The sequence below is a fragment of the Pteropus alecto genome, unplaced genomic scaffold (assembly GCF_000325575.1).
Source record: "Pteropus alecto unplaced genomic scaffold, ASM32557v1 scaffold78, whole genome shotgun sequence".
Taxonomy (NCBI): domain Eukaryota; kingdom Metazoa; phylum Chordata; class Mammalia; order Chiroptera; family Pteropodidae; genus Pteropus; species Pteropus alecto.
The window spans coordinates 13797233-13803232 of NW_006443124.1; the positions used below are offsets into that span (position 1 = coordinate 13797233).

At 36.1% G+C, this 6000-nt stretch overlaps 1 protein-coding gene and 1 pseudogene across 1 annotated transcript in view; one reads left to right on the plus strand and one right to left on the minus strand.

Annotated features, from left to right (window-relative positions):
- FAF2 (Fas associated factor family member 2) overlaps window positions 1-6000 on the plus strand; it is a 57516-nt gene that overhangs the window by 20673 nt on the left and 30843 nt on the right. The window lies entirely within an intron of this gene.
- Window positions 2484-2601, minus strand: LOC112471995 (annotated as a pseudogene).

Below are 6000 nucleotides of genomic sequence, written 5' to 3' on the forward strand. Positions count from 1 at the left end.
TTTTAGATTGTTCATTGTTAATATAAAGAAATACAACTGAAACTTGTTAACTTCGTATTCTGCTAGTTTGTTGAATGCATGTGTTAGTTTTAACAGGGTGTTTTTGTGACTACTTTAGGATTTTCTACATATAAGAAATTATGTTTTGATAGATTTAAAAAGATAGATATCATACAGATATCATCTCTGACCACAAGGGGGTAAAGTTAGAAGTGATTAACAGAAGTAAAACTGAATAATTCACTAGTTTGTATAAGCAGCACACTCTAAGCAACCAGCAGATCAAAGAAGTAATTACAAGGGAAATTAGAAAATACATAGAGACAAGTTAAAATGAAAACATAACATGCCAAAACTTATGGGACACAGCAAGAAGTGCTAAGGGGGGAAATTTATAGTTATTAACACTTAAATTAAAAAACAAGAAAGATCCTAAATAAGTAATCTAACTTCATAATTTAAGAAACTAGAAAAAGAATAAACTAATCCAGAGATAGCAAAAGGAAGGAAATAGTAAAGATTAGAGCCTAGATAAACAAAGAATAGAAAAGCAATAGAGAAAAATTAGTGAAACCAAAAGTTTATCTTCAAAACCAACAAAATTGACAAAGCTTTAGCTAGGTAAAAAAAAAAAGAGAGTGCAGATCATTAAAATCGGAAATGAAAATGGAGACATTATTACTGATTCTACAGAAATAAAAAGGGTTGAAAGAGAGTATCGGGAACAGTTACATGTCAACAAATCAGATAACCTACATGAGATGGAAAAATTCCTAAGAACACAAAACCTACTAAGACTAAATCATGAAGCAACAAAATCTGAATAGACCTATAACTAGTAAGGTGATTGAATCCATAACCAAAAATCCCCAACAAAAAACAAGCCTTAGACCTGATGGCTTCACTAGTGAATTCTACCAGTCATTTGAATGAATTCCAATCCTTCTCAAACTTTTCCAGTAATTGAAGAGAACCCTTCTCTAACTCATTCTGGGAGGCTGGCATTACTCTGATACCAAAGCCAAATAATGACAGTACAAGAAAACTGCAGACCAGTATCCCTTATGAACATCGATGCAGAATTCCTCAACAAAATATTAGCAAACTGAATTCAGCAGTATATTAAAAGGATTACACACCATGACCAAGTGGTATTTATTCTTGCAATGCAAGGATGTTTCAGCATATGAAAATCTATCAGTGTAAATACCACATTAACAAAACGAAGAGAGAAAAATCCACATGATTATCTCAGTCGATGTACAAATGTTTCCTGTCCACTTGAAACATCACAAGTTTTATGACATTCTCATTTTTAATATTTCCTTCATGTTTCTTAATAATGATAGCTAACTTAAGTATTATATACTTAATCTTTACAACCCAATAGGTTAATCACTATTTTTATTTACATTTTATCAATAAAGAAACTGAACAGAAAGATGCCTAAGGTTACCAGACTACTCAGTGGTAGAATTAGAATGAAGGATTATTGAAGATTCTGGTGTCCTCTCATTTTCTAACAAAGCTCAACCACTTGTTCTACCTACTCTTTAATTGCTTGGATAAGAATAGTGTGAATTTCTTTTGGAAATGTTCATCCATGTGTTGTTTTAATGTATATTCAAATAGATGCACAACATCTATGCTTTGTACTGTCATAGCATCCAATCAATTAATCAGCTATTTAAGAATATGCTTTGTGGGTATGGTTATCTTTTGATTCATATGGAGCATTTGGTTTGACCTCCAGTGATGGTCTAAACTTGTGGTTCCGAAACTAATTCTGTAGGAAAACTCTTCATTGGCTAGTAAGAGTATTCTTTTTAAAAAGGCCTTCTTCTCCTGTGTACAGTTGTGAAGTTAAATTTTCTTTTAAAGTAAAGGCAAGATTTCAAAACCTTTAAAAGATGTACTGGAGATTTCCAAAAAGGAGATTTGGAATGCAGCGTTTTCCGGTCTTATTTGACACAAAATCCTTTGTCTGTAGAGCAGAACTATACCAATAAATTGTTGACCCTGGGCATAAAGGAGAACCATTTTATGAACATTTATGAGCTGATATTTAGCTCTGAGAAGGTACAACGAAGAAAGGAGACCAGGGGTACAAAGACAGGACAGTTCTGCCACCCTTGTTGCTCTGAGACTTGAGAAAGCTTGTTCACTCCACTAAGCCTCAGTTTTCTTTTGTGCAGAATGAGCGGTTGAGTTATTGTCCTCAACTTGTCTTTACTCTTTAATGAGAAAATTAGAAAAATTCTAGATATTTTATTCTCAAACAAAAAATTGAAATTTTCTAAATTGAGAATTTATTGAAAACTTCCTTGTTTTCTAACGTGAATTAATTAAATAATAAAACAGCAGTGTGGCATAGGAAGAAACAACCTGGACTTTGGAGGTAGTTCTAGGTTTCAGTCTCAGCTCCACCACTTGTTATTCTGTTGTTGTTATTATTATTATTATTATTATATATTTTTATTTAATGCCTACAACACCTGGTATTCCTAGGTGATCTCCCATCCAAGTACTAACAAGGCCCGACCTGCTTAGCTTCCAAGATCAGACGAGATGGGGCGCTTTCAGGATGGCATGGCCATAGACCACTTGTTGTTCTAGACAAGGATATTCTTAGACAAGGTACATAACCTCTTGAATCCATGGCTTTCTCAGTGGTGAAAATGAGAGCTTTATTACTTACAGTGCCATCACATAGTAATGAGTGCTTGGAAATGGAAGCTGCTGGCATGTAATGTGGAAAATCAGTAATTAAATGTGAATAATAAAGATCTGAGTGTAAATGTCTGAGTGTAAATGTTTTAGTTATAGATCAGAGCCTAGGTGCGATCACTTCACCTCTTAAAGGGACTTCAAAATCCATTTCTCCTGCCATTACCAGAGAGAGCATGCTACTTATTGCATGAAGAAAAACTATGTGTGGTGGGAAGGAGAGAACAAAGTTCCCTGGCGTCAAGTAATAACTGAAAACAAGTTAAAATGTGCATCCTCAACAAACTAGAGCCAACAAGCCAACTGGAATTTAGGGAGTACTTAGATTTCAACTGAGATTTCACACTGGCCTTCTACAGTGTTAGTGTAAACATATGAGGTGTTGAAAGAGAAACACTTCTTAGGAAAGCTAGTGATTAGACTTGGGTAGAATGATGAGATATCCAGTCCCTGTCCAAATAGTCAAATGAGACATCTGGTTAAAACACTGCATCTATTGTTTGTGATATCTTCCTTGAATCATACTTAAGCAAGAGATACATTAGGGATCAAAATATTTCAGAAGCGGGTTGCCAAGTGATGTTGATATCCTCCTGTCTTCTGACTTGAGAGAGAAGTTAGACTAAGGCTGGAGTGGGAGAAGGGTGTAGAATAATTCACCCACTTCTTCCAATCTCCCTTATGCATTTTACTAGTTAGAGATTGATTGTGGTTCAGGGTATTTGCCCTAAAGATTAATACTGCCCTTTTCCTATTAATGCTATCTGTTACACCTTTGTATAATGGATTTAGGATAATCCTTGGGAGAGCAATTCGTGGAAGGAGAGTTAGCTCTGAGGGGAAAGATTATCTTGGAGCAAGGGATGTTTCTCAGTAAGACAGACCTGGATGGATCTGCCCAGTAGGAAATTTGTGGTAGCAGTTGAAATTATACACTGGCCTTGAGAGATTAGAGGGAGGAGGAGGTGCCAGAGTCAACCTGTATATCCAGGTACCAAAGTTAACCTTTATATCCATTGCAGGTATTTTGTCCAGTGACAGCTCAAATAACCTCAAATGTTAGTAGATATAAATGTAAACCAGAGTTCCGAAGAGCAGGCCAGTTAGAGATTGCAGAGTTAGCTAACCTTTATTGAGCACTTACTGTGTGCACCTGAATTGGTGTGGGGTGCTTCCACAAAATTCTTTTTAAAGAATTGGAATATTTTCAACCAATAATGAGCATGATGGCATTTCTGTCTCATAAGATTGTTGAGGAAAATGTACTGAAGATCCTGACACAAAGAAGGAATAAATGAGTGATAATGAGAACAGTGTTTAAAAACTAGAGAGATAAACACCTTGATTATTGGCATGAGGTAGGTTTCATTCATTTATAAATTCTAATATTTTCTACTGTATGCTAAGGCACTGCACTGGGTCTTGGGGTTATTCAGATAAATGGATTCTCTCCTGAAACAAAAGTTCTGTAAATTACAACCTGTTGTCCTAAAGAAATTAATGTAGGAGGAGCTTGAAACCAGTGACTAAAGTTATTGAATCTAACATTTCCTTGACTTTCCTTGACTTCACCTCTCTTTTCATAAATGCTGACTGCCGAACATTATGTTATTGCCGAGGAAAGAATTGGTAGCAAAGCTAATGCGATGTTTTCAGCCAAAACTGCAATATTCTTTCTGAACAAAGCTGGCATTGCACAACTCATATTGGCATTGAAAGGGGGATGAATATTGAGACATATTTATCTTTTGACTCACATTAAAACCAACCCTATCCGGTGTAAATTGGAATAGTCTTTCGAAGTACATTTTGTCATTATGTATCAAGAACTTCAAAAGTATGTGTATTCCTTGGCATTCCTTGGCCGGTAATTTTAACTGGATCCTAAGGAGAAAAAAAATTCTAAATACAGAGAAACTTTATAAACAGAAATATTCATCAAAGTGCTATTTTAATAGTGGAAGATCAGAAGCAGTATAACATTTATATATAAATTGTTTTAGCCAATTGGAATATTTTGTAATTAAAATGGTTGTAAAGCCTAATACATGGGGAGTACTTGGTATAATAAGTACTCAAAATTGTATATATCTAAGAGAGAAGAGTCTCACAGAGAAGAGAAAATAAAGCTTCCTAAACCTACACAATATGCAGTGGTATGAGAAGTGGCTCTGGTTAGTGGGAAGGATGGGGTGGAGAGATGGGTCCCCAAGCTGGGAGAGAAAATACCAGAAGAGTCCTACGAAGATCAAAAAGCAAAGGTGAATGGATTCTTCTGAAGATGCTTGCAGTCTAGAAAGGAGAAGCAAAGCCTATAAATCAGTTCCTCCTATAATTAAAAAAAAAAGAAAAAAAAGTTTGAAAAGCAGTTGAATCAAAACCCTAAGCCCTAAATCCTTTTTTTTTGGAGTGTCGGGAGCTAGAAAGAAATATAATAAAATGTAAACCAATTGTATAATAGCATTTGGGACCACAGGGAAACCTCCCCCTTCCTTAATCTTTCTCTAATATTTAAACTTTCTTAACCTAACTTATACTAGGTTTTAAAAAATACAAAAGAAAACCTAGGTAGGCAACTCTATCTGGGTTATGAGTGCATCTCTTCTGAGACAGTGAGTGCCAAAGGAGTTCAGCATGTTTTTCCTTTGACCCTTTGGCTGGCTCACTAGCCATCCTGCTGGCTAGCGTTGAGGTCAGGCAGCTGGTTCCCATACAGTGCATGTAGCATCATGATATAATAAATAGTGCATCTATCTTTGGCAGTCTGTTTCTACTTTTTTCCCCCTGATCTTTTAAAATACTTTCCTTTACCAGAAATAAATTTTTCTCACAAAGATAAACAAAATTATTCCAACAGTTTTTCTCATTTTTAGTAAATGACACTATCATCCCATTTATTTAAGCTTGAGTTTATTTTAATATTTCTCTTCTACCACCACATATATATTTTTTTCTTCCTCTTTGATTCTCCCCGCACCACTTCCACCCCGACCTACAGATGTCGCAGGCGAGGCATCTGCTCCCATGTGCTTGCAGCATGCACCCGGGGTGCACCCAGGGTCTGGCACACCCAGGGTATGGTCCATGGCTCTACCTGAGGTGCGAACCCAGGACCTTCTGCGTGTAAAGCAGATGTGCAAACCACTACACTGTGGAGCCACACCACCACCACCACCTATTTAATTTATCATCTGATCCTTTTGACTCTACGGTATCTTCTTTCTACCCTCCTCTTTACCTCTTCACTGCTACCATCCTGTTCTAAACCACCAA